The sequence below is a fragment of the Elephas maximus genome, chromosome 2, assembly GCF_024166365.1.
Source record: "Elephas maximus indicus isolate mEleMax1 chromosome 2, mEleMax1 primary haplotype, whole genome shotgun sequence".
In the NCBI taxonomy this organism is placed as follows: Eukaryota; Metazoa; Chordata; class Mammalia; order Proboscidea; family Elephantidae; genus Elephas; species Elephas maximus.
In genome coordinates, this window is record NC_064820.1 from 33453101 (window position 1) to 33466504 (window position 13404).

The window sequence follows — 13404 nt, forward strand, 5'->3', positions numbered from 1 at the left end:
CGGTGCCTAAAACTGATCTTCAATGACTGGCATTAAATTTGTTCAACCACACTGTTTAAATATTAGCCTCTGCTTGACGTAAGTACAAAACCAGAACAACACCCAGACAAGATCTAGGAGAGGAATACGCAGCTTGGAGTACACAGGTGAGTGGGCATACTTGGCCTGTCATCCTTGGCCCTGGATTTTACTGCAACTGCTTACCTGTCAAAATCATTTTGTCAGAACATAAAAATAAGCCTGTGTTTTAACAACCTACACTTTGAGATTCCTCAGAGGAGATGGGAGGATAACACTACAACATGGGTTCAGAACCCAAATGAGACTGAAAGATGAAATTAGGGTTTGACAGAAATCAAAATCTTAAGGCTCCTCATAGTAACCTCCTTAATTTCAAGGCTCAGAAGCCTTCAAATCTTTGTTTCGAACGGCCCAAACCACAAGCTAAGCCAGCCACCAGCAGGGTGAGTGCTGTCATCTGTAGAAGTGAGCTGGCTTTTCTCACAAGGAAGGCACACACAGGGTTGCCAATCTCTTGGGAACAGTAGCTTCCACGGCCAAATGCCTTAAAGACAGAGGTGGAAATTCATCTCAAAAAAGAAATAAGGGTGACAGAGATCACGGGCAGCCTGACTCTTATTCAAGGTATTGTTTCAGTTTGTTTTGTTAATTCAGAAAGAATTTGCCTGCTTTGGGAAGGAAAAAAAAAAAGTCTCCATAAGAGAACCATGCTTGAGACGTAACAATGTTTTTCTCCAGAAACAAACTTTATGTTAATTTGGACACAGCCATGAGACTAAAGATTTTACCAGGTAGAGTCATCTTTGCTTTTTTACATACCCTGAGAACTTAAACACGGGGGAACCAGTTTTCACTAATGATCTCAATATATGATTCAATCATCTCCCAGATTCTGGCTCTACCAAGTAGATCTCTCTCTCTCTCTTTTTTCCTCCCCTAAAAGTTACCAAAAGACTATTACGCATCTGGTTAAGACATCTTCCCTGCTTTTACCCTTCTTTCCAATTTTATCTCCTTAAAATATATCCCCTCCAGTAGAAAGTGCTATTTTGGCTCAATAGAATACAAGGTTTTATTTGCTGCCACTCCTTAGGAGATAGTAAGCTTTCCAATTGTCCTGCTAAAAAAGGACACAAGAGATAGCAAAGTGTTTTTAGAACATCCACAAGTATGGAGAAAGGACTGTAGGGTTCAACGCAAAACACACACTCAAGAACCAATCTCAGCAAAAACCCATCCAAATGTCACACCTCAATTAGTCCTTTGGCACGGGAAATTAAAACTGACCATCCACGACACCCATTGCTAGGATGGGCGTGTGACGCCAAGGGAGTCAGAAGGTGATTCAGCAAGAGCATCTCCACCACGGTCTGACACTTGTAGTCTTTGATTTAGTTTCTGTTACGGAAAACATCAAAGATCTCTAAGACCACCTTGTCCCCTATCAGCAGAGCTTGCTGCTGGCCATTTCCAATCCATTGGACATCATTTGGAATTGATTGTGCTGTTTCCCTATCTCTGTAAAAAGTGTCGTGTATTTTGTGTTGAGAATTACAAGTGGGAAAGGGGCACCCTGTCTTCTACCAGCACAGCATCCGCCCCAAACTGGCAAGTGCACTGCTTCACGGTTGCCAGGGCACTCAGGAGCTGCTGGTCTATGGCATCCATGGGGAGGGTAAGAGAGCACTGGGACAGTGGGTTCATGGGTCATGGCTCACTTTAACGCAGAATTCAGCAGGCTGTTCTTTAGGTAGTTCAGTCTGTTCCAGGTAGAAACCTCAATGATGCAACAGCGATACAGAGGGGCAAGAATGCTTCTCTTATCCAGTGAGGGATTCCCAAAGCTGTTGGCATTACCAGAACAAGGAGGATCATCTTGAAAGCTCTCCTAATAGTGGCAGTCAGGACTGACAATCGGGTAATCAAGGACAGCTGTGTCATGACATCCAGGAGGCATGGACCTGAGTCACAGTGGGACATTTTCTTCACAGCGTTGCAGTAGCTTTCATTTATATTCCCACCTGGCCAATTTGCCCTCTAGGTAAGTTCTAGTTCTGACCCATAGGTGTTGTGTTTTTGCAGAGACCATACATCTAGGAGGCAAAGCGTAACAGGTCCCTCCATTGTTTTTCCACCAGCACCAGCTGACTTAATTTCTCGGCAATAATAACACTTCCCATAGAAACCAGTATTGTTTCCTGTGATTGGGAAGGTGCTCAACAGCTGCTCCATGGCAACCGGCTTGATTTCTGTCCGCAGTATTAACAAATCTGCCTACCACCAAGGGGGCTGGATGGAAACCCAGAATCCTATCCAAATGAAAGGCAGTTACTTCTACATTGTCTATCATAATGAGCATATGGTTCCCCTTCTACCACACAATCTTGGCTATACCTGCCAGGCCCTAGGCTTGCTCCATGGTTGCTGGTGCGGTGTGGTGCAGCCCCAGCCACCCCCACCACCTCTGAGGAGGGGCAGCCCAACCCCACACTTACTGTCCCCAGCCCCCGAAGCCACTGAGGCTCCCACCCACCTCGGCCGCGTCATTCGGCACAATATTTTTTTTTGATGTGTTGATAGAAAAGAACTGTCAACCCAGAATCATATATCCAGTGATAATATTCTTTAAGAATGAAGGGTAAATCAAGAGATTATCTGAGGAGGGACATGTATTACCTGTATGAAGATGCTGGTAATATTCTCTATCTTGATCTGCATAGTGTTTATATTACCCAAATTTACTTTATAAAAAAGTATAACCTGTATGATAAGATCTCTACATATGAATTTATTTCTTTTGCTTCAATTTAAAAAAAAAAGACAAAACCAAAAACCTGAGCAAGGCTGAACATTTACCTAAAGATAAACGTTGGAGTGATAAAACAAGCAAGCAAATATTTACTATAAATATCCAAATAAATGTTACCTATGAGTCAGAATCGACTCGATGGCAGTGAGTTTGGTTTTGTTGGCTTATGAGAGGAGCAGAAGGAGCCCTGGTGTAGCAATGGTTAAGCCCTCAGCTAAAAAACAAAAGGTGGGTATTTGAACCTACACAGCTGCTTCACAGAAGAAAAGTCCTGGCAATCTGTTCCTGTAAAGATTACAGCCTAGGAAGCCCTATGGGGCAGTTCTACTCTGTCATATTGAGTCCCTATGAATTGAAAATCTACTCGGAGGCACCTGAAAACAACATGAGAGGAGAGAGAAGGCAGAGTTTGGGAAGGGGCACTTGAAAGGGGCAGAAAGTTTTCACAGAGACTCAGAGGTTTTGCAGATGACCTGAAATCCATGTGTGATAGACTTCTGGTCCATAGAGCCCAGGGTAAGAAAATGGTAAGAAGTGTATTGTCTTACCATTTGGTTGGTAAAGTTACGCTTTTTGGCTTGTGCGTTGTTTGCCTAATAATGTTTTATTCGGCCATACAAGTGATTTGTGTGGGTTTCTGTATCTATATTTTATACAATAGTATTTTTATATTAAACAGATATATCATTAATTTTCCCACTGGACTATTTTAAATTAAAAAGATCTGCATATAAGATTTACTCTACTTTTCAGCCACTAGAGATGGCTACCACCACCACACACTGCCGTCGCTACACACATTTAATATAAAAGCCTCTATCCTTCTAAATATCTGCTGAGGTGTGAACAGACAACCCTCAAGAGAAAATGCCTGTCACTTTTTCTTTCCTTTAGAAATCAAGTATCCTGAGACCACATAAATTGAAAATGCAATTCTTACCATGCTTCTCAGCCTTGGCTCTATTGACCAGAAGTGTATCACAGATGGGTTTCAGAGCATCTACAAAACCCCTGGGTCTCTGTGAAAGCTGTCTGTCCTTGTGCTTTAAGATGTGCACGGGATACTCAATGTAGACTGAACACAAAATTTTGAAACCTACATTAAAGAAAGATATTAGTCTATTGTTATTTTCTTAAATCTTTATATCTGTTTTTTAACCAAGTTTCTTCAGATGTAAACCATTTTATTCACAAATAATTCATGTTACAAAGTCTCGACACCATAATTCAGTAATTATGAAACTCTTCCAAAACATTGACTTAAAAAACAAAACAAAATCTTGATATTATCAGCATTCAGTTACTACTGTTGTTGGTTTCTCTTTTAACACTATTCTCAGCTCACACAGCATTTTTGCCTTAGCCAATGTACATAGTTCTGTTATTTTTCTTAGTTCAGAAAGACTGGCCTGTACCAAGTGATTTTGGTAGGCAAATTTCCTTCTAAAACTGAGTACGCATACCTTGAAGAAGCCTGGCATCATCATCATTTTGATTAAACTAATAACTTCATCAGTAGTTATGCCAGTTGGATGCACAAAAATCTTGACTCACATTTGCTGTGATTGCTCTGCAATGAAGATAGATCACTCAAACTACTTTGATTAAAAGTTCCGACCAGAGTTGTGTAATGGTTTGGCCACTGTGAATGTGAAATAGGCTAAATGAATTACTGCACATGAACTTAATCAACTTCATCTTGTTTATATCCAGGCTTCTCTCCAACTCACCAAGGTCATTTGGAATTTTAATCCAATTTTTAAATGTGCTAATTGTCCTACCAAATTGGTGTCATGAACAAATTTAATAAAGATACACTCTGGTTCATCACCCTAATCATTAATTTTAAAAATGTTTAATAGTAGCAGACTAAGTAATGACCCCTGAAAAAAATCCACGTAGCACTTTAAAATTTCAAAAGATGATACTGTATCATCAGTTTCCTGACAACTTGATGTTTTTTGTTGCTTAAAAATGGTATTTCTATTTTATTAAAATATCAAGTGGTATTTATTTGTATATCTGTAAATGCTAGTGTCAAACATTGTGGCTTTAGTGCTTGAAAGTAGGGCATGTGCCCATATTGCTTCTGCTGGTATTTTGAAATTATACCACTTTCATTTGAAGTACCTGAAATAAAACTGTACCATTTCTCCTTCTTTCTGTCTTATATGACCTCGCTGATAGTGCTCCATATATATATCGAAATGTTTAGCTCATTGTACTCTACCACTACTCTTACTTCAATGGTCTCAACAATCCATTTTTGGTCTTTCAAATTTCCAAACATTTTTATTCCATCCTTCCTCAGAAAAACACTAGTATGACCATAACTCATAACTTGTCATTACCACATAATTGCAATATTTCTGAAATACATATTTTAATAACGCTGCTGCAGTCACCATCTATTGTTGTTCTAGCTTCCCCGTTTTAATACCCTTCTCTAATAATGCTTCTTGGAAGCAAGGATGGTGAGACTGTGTCTCACATACTTTGGACATGTTGTCAGGTGGGATGGGTCCCTGGAGAAGGAAATCATGCTTGGCAGAGTACAGGGTCAGCCAAAAAGGGGAAGACCCTTAACAAGATGGATTGACACAGTAGCTACAACAATGGGCTCAAACATAGCAAACAATTGTGAGGATGGTGCAGGAGCAGGCAGTGTTTTGTCCTGTTGTGCATAAGGTCTCTGTGAGTCGGAATCGACTCGACGGCACCTAACAACAACAACACATCCAATAATGCTTTTACCTAATTCCAATGTAGAACCCGTTAAGCCTATTACTCTTCAACATTTAAATTTCCATTAATATATGCTATTTCCTCTTTGCTCAACTTAAAATCCATGGAACCACACTATTATTTAACAGGCACCTTCCTTAACACCCTTTGCCCTTGTTCCCTTATATGCAATTGACTGACACAGCCACACTCCTGGTTAAACTCTAAATAGAACAAGTACTGTGTGACTCAATAATTCATATTTAGACTGTTAGGGAACAGAGATTTAGCCGGAAGCACTGCTGAGCACAGAACTACCAAATTTTCATGATTGGAGATCTGTAGCAATCATTTATAAAAATATTTAATGTCATGACTGTGCAGACCCTTAGTGTTCTACTTTTGAACACGGATTCTGATTAAAAGAGGGGTGAAGAACAGAATTTAAAATTCTCAATGGAATCCAGACTTTCTGGAGCCACTGAGGCTGAATAAAGCACTGAAACTATTGTCCTAAAATAATCTTTAAACTTTCAACTTTAACCCAAAACTATCTGCTGATATCTTTTTCGAACCAAGCAACAGTTTTAGCTTAAGTAGTAAAATACATCTGCCTTCAGCATTATGGTCTTTCAAAGAATTATCTGTATGAAATCAAATTGACAACAGCAATTCAAAAGGTTAGACAAGAAGCTCAGGAGCAGCAGATTTATGTTAATGGTCGTGGAATAGTTTGGAAAAGACTAGTGAGAATGGTTGCACAACTTGAAGAATGTAATCATTGTCACTGAAGTTGTACATGTAAAAATAGTTGAAATGGAGTATCTTTTGCTGTGTATATTTTCACCAAAAAATAAACCAAAACTCTTTGCTGTCCAGTCGATTCTGAATCATACTGACCCTATGGGACAGAGTAGAACTGACCCACAGGGTTTCCAAAGAGCATCTGGTAGATTCAAACTGCCAATCCTTTGTTTAGCAGCCTAACAGTTATTTATAGTAACCCCATATTATTTTTCCTAACAAACCAATCTATGGATACAGCTCCATCAGAAAGAGATCAATACATGAAAAAATACTCAATGTTTGCCTTTTGTAGATGATACAGTTGTGATATTCACTTGAGTAAGAATAATAATATTTAAAAAAAAAAAACATGATTCATGAGGATTCTCCCCATGATTTTCTGTACAGTTGAGAAAATCTGCCTTCACTATCACATGTACATTTTAGGCAACTGACTTTTCCTCCAACTCTATGTTTTGCCATACTTAGTAATACATAAAATAATTTTAATATGCAACTGAAAATACATTATTATTATATTATATGATTTCTAAAAACATAATTGGATGTTATCTGAGAAATTAATTGAATTATAGCTGATATATAACAAAACCTTTATTTCAAAGTATAGAGATAATACCACTAGATAGATAACATATAGACTAAGAGAGAGACAGGCGGTAATAAATCATCATTTGCCTTTGAATTATGGTGTTGGCAAAGAATACTGAATATGCCAAAGACTGTCAAAAGAACAAACAAGTATGTCTTGGAAGAAGCACAATAGAATGCTCCTTAGAAGCAAGGATAGCAAGACTACGTTTCACATACTTTCAACATGTTAACAGAAGGGATCAGTCCGTAGAGAAGGACATCATCCTTGATAAAGCAGAGGGTCAGTGAAACAGAGGAAGACATTCAATGAGATGGATCGACACAGTGGATGCAACAATGGGTTCAAGCACACTAAGGATTATGAGGATGACACAGAACTGAGCAGTGTTTTGTTCTGTTGTACATGGGGTCGCTATGAGTCGGAACTGGCTTCACAGCACCTAACAACAATAAAAAACAACATTATTTAATTATTAATTCTCATGATATTTCATGGTAATGAAAAATATTTTGTAATGATTGTTCAGTGTATTTATAGCCATTTTTTGATAGAGATTCATTGACATAAACTGAAAGTCAAGTCATTTGATGATAATTTGTGCCGTTTCTATGTCAAAATTTTTCAGGTAATAAACCATAAACAAATGCAATTTTTAAAATGACATTGAATAAGAATTGTGTACACTAACTTACATTTAGAACAGTGCTAGGACTATTCAACAAATTTAATACGTTGTAGTTATGGACTTGTTTTTCCATTTATTTCTAACTAAGACTACAGAAGGATGTTTCTGGATATATTTTGCCCCATGCTCTCCACTAAAACTGTCTGAAATAGGTGGGAAATTATGCATGCTAATTACTATGGCATTTCTAAAAGGAGCAGCTGTCTCATTATTTTACTAAACAGGTCTTTACCTATCAACCACCTCTCTGGCTACATATATATGTACAGCTGACTTGTTTTATACTTAATTGTACTCTAGGGAATATATTTGTAACTTTAAGTTTAATAAGGATCTTCTGATGCCCAGTAGGTGATTTTTTTCTTCTTAGTTTGCTTTCTTAATCATATTCAGCAGATATAAGATAACAAAAGAAATAAAATATTTTCAATACTGATCCTAAAGCCTGCCATGAGAAGGGACTCATATTTTGAATTATTTCAATATTTACTTGTACATACATACGCAAAAACCTACATAAAAACACAACACACACACAACACAAATGAGTAACATCTTTCAAACTGAGAACTATGGTTTTATAATTTTTGTCTGTATTATTATTATTTTCTGGTTTAGGCATATAAAGGCGTAGTTCACCATCAGTCATGATGCCAGTACAATCTAGGGAAAAACTACACACATGAAACATTGGTGGCTCAGTGGTAGAATTCTCATTTTCCTGGCCAATGAACTGCAAGCACAGCCACCACCCATCTGTCAGTGGAGGCTTGAGTATTCCTGTGATGCTGAACAGGTTTCAATGGAGCTTCCAGGCTGAGATGGACTAGAAGAAAAAAAAAAACAGCCAATGAAAACCCTATGGATCACAACAGGTTGACCTGTAGCCAATCATGGGAATGGCACAGGATGAAGCAGCCTTTTTTGTTTGTGCATGACGCTGCCATGAGTTGGTGGTGACTGAACAGCAGCTAACAACAACTGTTACTACTGCCATACAGTTGATATTTTTTAAAAATCCAAGCAACAGAACAACTACATAGTTCTATTACTTTCTATTATTATGTACCATTTAGATAATCTATTTAAAATAGAAAAAAAGGTTATTAACAAGGATATTTTTGCAGTCAATTTCTCATGTTGAAACATGAAGTGCTTCTACTGCTGCCACCCTGTAACTTTTCAATTTTTGAAAATATTAAAAAAAAAAAACCATTGCTGTTGAGTCGATTCTGACTCATAGGGACCCTACAGGACAGAGTAGAACTGCCCCCATATAGTTTCCACGGAGCACCCGGTGGATTTGAACTGCTGACCTTTTGGTTAGCAGCTGTAGCACTTAACCACTACCCCCACCATATGCCCTGTGAAAGCTTATGTAAAGGAATAAAATCTTCATTTTTTATAAATTCAAGGAATAATTTGAAATAATTGTAATAATAAATGGTCCTCTATCTTTTGGGAGCTCTGGTGGTGCAGTGGTTAAGAGATTGGCTGCCAACCAAAAGGTTGGCAGTTTGAGTCCACTAGCCACTCCTTGGAAACCCTATATGGCAGTTTTGTTCTGTCTTATCGGCGTCAATCCTACAGTAATGTTTTTTGGTTTGTTTGTTGGTTGCTTGGTTTTATCTTTTGGTTCAGCAGCAGTTAAGCCCTAGATTGCTAACCAGAAGGTTGGCAGTTCGAACACATCCAGCTGTTTCATTGGAGAAAGATGTGGTGATCTGCTCCCATAAAGGTTAAAGTCAAGAAAACCTTATGGGGCACTTCTACTCTGTCACACAGGGTTGCTGAGTTAGAATGGACTCAACTGCATTCAGCAGTAACATCATCTTGTGGTAAAAACATTATTCACATTTTCAAGTTTGTTGTATTCAGTCTAAGACTACCTAGCAAAATACTCTACATATGTATGTTTTAAGTTTAGAAGTTTAAGGATATTTCTAGCTTATAATTAGACACAAATTTGGCAGGAAAATCATCAAGATAGAAACTGTTTCCTATGATCAGAAATAAGTCTTTTGGTTGTTTGTCTTTTTTTTTTTTTTTGGTAATCTTTTTTTTTTTCCCCCCAAACATCCCAAAGTAAAATGATCAGGTTATTAAAACGTAAAGGTTTAGGGCCTTATCTTCACAACATATGGCAAGGCATTTCATTGTATTCAAATAGCAATATCATATTGTACTTATGCCAACGTTTTTCTTATTTTTAAATTTTAAGCAATATGATTCTAGTAATTTAAATGAGTGCATTTAATAAGTGACTAGAATATTTCTCCTAGTCACTAAAATAAAACAAAACAAAATTCTCTCTTTTGCGAAGACTTATTAGATCTTCTAATATGTCAGCATTTTTTTTTTTCCAGCTATACCTTTGGATTCTACTATCAATTTTTTTTTTCCTGAAGATCATTTGATATAGTTAGTTGCTAAGAAGTCGATTCCAACTCATGGTGGCTCCACGTGTTATAGAGTAGAACTGCTCCCTAGGCTTTTCTTGCCTGTAACTTAACAGAAGCGGATCACCAGGCCTTTTCTTCTGTGGTCCTGTTAGGTGGGTTTGAACAACCACCCTCTAGGTTAGCAGTAGAGTGCAAACCATTTGTGCCACCTAGGGACCTTACAGAGCCCTGGTAGCACAGTGGTTAAGAGCTCAGCTGCTAACCAAAAGGTCTGCTGTTTGAATCTACGAGCCAGTCCTTGGAAACCCTATGAGGCAGTTTTACTCTGTCCTATAGGGTTTCTCTGAGTTGGGATTGACTTGACGGCAACAGGTTTGGTTTGATTTTAAGGGACCTTACGCAATTATTCCACCCCTTGTAATGGTAGAATAGGTAGAATTTACCTCAGGAGTGAAAACATGCTAAGTAAGGCTATCAGTTCAATAGAGAAAGTTGTGCAGAATCTAGTTTAAAATGTTTGAAGTATCTGAAGAATTATCTGCTAGTTATTGCATGTGATATCTATGCAAATTTCTTTGAGCAGATGTCTGCAAATTAGTGAAATTCTATTCAATATGATCACTCAGAAGTTGAGACTGATCTTCGTAAATATAAGCCAGAATAAATGATGCGTATAGCTCCTAGCCATGCGCCTCACGTTCTGCCGTTAGATACAAGGGTCTTTTGCACAAGACATCTGGAACCATATGCCATCGTATTTGACTAACGAATCAACTGGATGTCACCTTATAATAGTTCATATATTTCAAGACATTCAGAAGATTGTGAGTGTATACACACGCTCACAAACACACAGAGGTAGCAATTATAAAATACTTATACTATATTTTAATGTATGTTAATGTACTTTTATTGTGCTTGGTGAAATAATCGGACATTTTGGTATATTTTAGGTATGACACTAACTCTCTGCTTTATATTGTTTCCTGGTAGAACAGTGTTCATATATAATGGAAAACACCTATTGCAAAAATCCAAGCTATGAACTTTATTTACAAGTTTTTTGACTATTGGAAAAACAATTGATAAACCTAACAAGTAATTCACAAAATAACCAGGTTTGTTGTGATTTTTTTAGATGCTTGAAATTGATCACATTGCTTTGATTTTCCTTTAAATTTTATAAAGCTTCATCTACCAGTCTGTGATATCAATTAAATTTATTTTTACATAGAGCTATTTTGGTAGATATTACTAGTGTTTACCAACATCATGTTCTTTCTTTCACCTTGGGCTTATGAATGACTACACTTTGCAGCCCTTTAGCAGTGAGCCGCACCACATACCTGGCAGGACAAATATTCCGTGCACAAATGTGTTTTGTGTCTTATCTAGACTTAAGCATTGGTTTGATGAATTGAGATAAGACTCAAGAAAATGATCACTGAGGCTGGAAAGATGTTGAAGTTCAATGCTGTGATAAAATATTTAGCACTTTTGTCATCTGATAAGCTTGCAGATATATGCATAATGAATTTAAAATTTTAGGGAAAACTGTTGAAAACATAAGTAAAGTCAGCTATGCTCGTTGCTTTTGGCTGCATCTGACAAAGTATTATAAGAAAGAGGTGAACATAGGAGAAAAAATGAGCAATTTGGAAGCAGAAATGAAAGGAAATAAGGACAGGCTCAACATTAAAAGACTTGCAATATTAGAATAACTGCTTTTTGTCGCCAAAAGATAAGACATAGAGCTTAAGTAGGCTTTGAGTGAAAACACTTTCAGTCTATTAAAGAACACGAATGCAAGTATTATTCCAAGGGATTGGTGCCAAGTAAAATCACTTGATGAATAAAAATAGTAATGACAAAGTTTAGATCAAGGGTATGGTTTTTTCACTGAAGCCCAATAGCCTCAAAATGACTCTTATGAACTTGAGAGAAAGAAATATACAGGTGAGAAAGATAAATAAATTAAGCTTGCAAATAATATCAAATAATTTTGAGTGTGGATACTGCACATGGAACTGGAAGTAAACAGAATAGAAGCCAAATAGGTTTTGTGTTAATTTGTTCTGTTTTGTTTTTGAGACAAATGTGGAAAATTTCCAACATAACTTCAATTTTTCACCCATCTTGGTGTTCACACCTTGGTTCAGTACTGGCCCCGGCATTTACTAGCTATATAATGTTAGGCAGTTATCTCTTGTAGTTCAGTGCTCCTGTCTGTAAAGTGAAAACAATCATGGGGGAAGTACAGACTTTCTTTGGATTTTGAGAGCACTAAATGCATATAAACACTGGAAGGAAGCTCGTAGATCAGTGCCTGACAAAGAATAAACTTTCAATAAATGTTGATCATTCTTATCACAGTATGTTTATGATAATTAAATTTGTATCTATGTTCATACGGTTAAAAGATAAGGAAAGGATAGGTTATGCTATAATAAATCAAACTTATACATCAGAGACTTATCACATTAAAGGTGATTTCTTACACGCTGTACCTTAGATCTCCTAGCACTTCAGGGCTGTATCTGCAGTAGGTGCTGTTCCTGTGCTTTCCTTGGAAGTAGTTCTCTTTCCTCAGTCATTTGTGTCTTCCTTGGCAATACATGTGTAATAGTCACTGGTATGTAACAAGCTACACCAATTATTAGTGGATTTTTCTCAGGAGTCTGCAGATTGGCAATTTAACCTGAGGTCATTGGGTCATTCTTCCAGACTCAGCTGATCTCAGCCAGGTACCCTCATGTATCTGCTGTCAATCAGTTAGGTGGAGTAGGGAAATACTGGTGCAGCTTAGCCTCAGCTGCACTTCCTCATTTCTGATCCGTTCCTCCATTCGGCTAATCTGGACATGCTTCTTTGACAAAACAAGTGCCCAGAACAGTTCTATCAGCCAAAGCAGTATTCAGAGAGTGGAGAATTAGACAACACCTCTTCATAGGAAAAGCTGAGCAGGCTAAATGTAAATGCTTTCCAAAGAATTTAACTGGAAACAAGAATAGGCATTGGTTGTTGTTGTTAGGTGATGTCTAGTCAGCTCCGACTCATAGCGACCCCATGCACAACAGAACGAAACACTACCCGGTCCTGCGCCATCCTTACAATCATTATGCTTGAGCTCATTGTTGCATTGATAGAAGCAGAAAATAAGTGGTGGCAGGTGTGTAAATTTTGACTCCCAACACACTTCATAGAATTTCTTGAACTAAGGTCCTTTAAAAAAAAAAAAAGAAACGTTGCCATTAAGTCAGTTCTGACTTGTAGTCATCCTACAGGACAGAGTAGAACTGCCTCATAGAGTTGCCAAGGAGTTGCTGATGGATTCGAACTGCCAAACTTCTGGTTGGTTAGC

At 37.6% G+C, this 13404-nt stretch overlaps 1 pseudogene; it reads right to left on the reverse strand.

Annotated features, from left to right (window-relative positions):
- Nucleotides 1–1572: 1572 nt before the first annotated feature.
- On the reverse strand, nucleotides 1573–12888 carry LOC126062169 (glycosaminoglycan xylosylkinase-like; annotated as a pseudogene).
- Nucleotides 12889–13404: the final 516 nt, after the last annotated feature.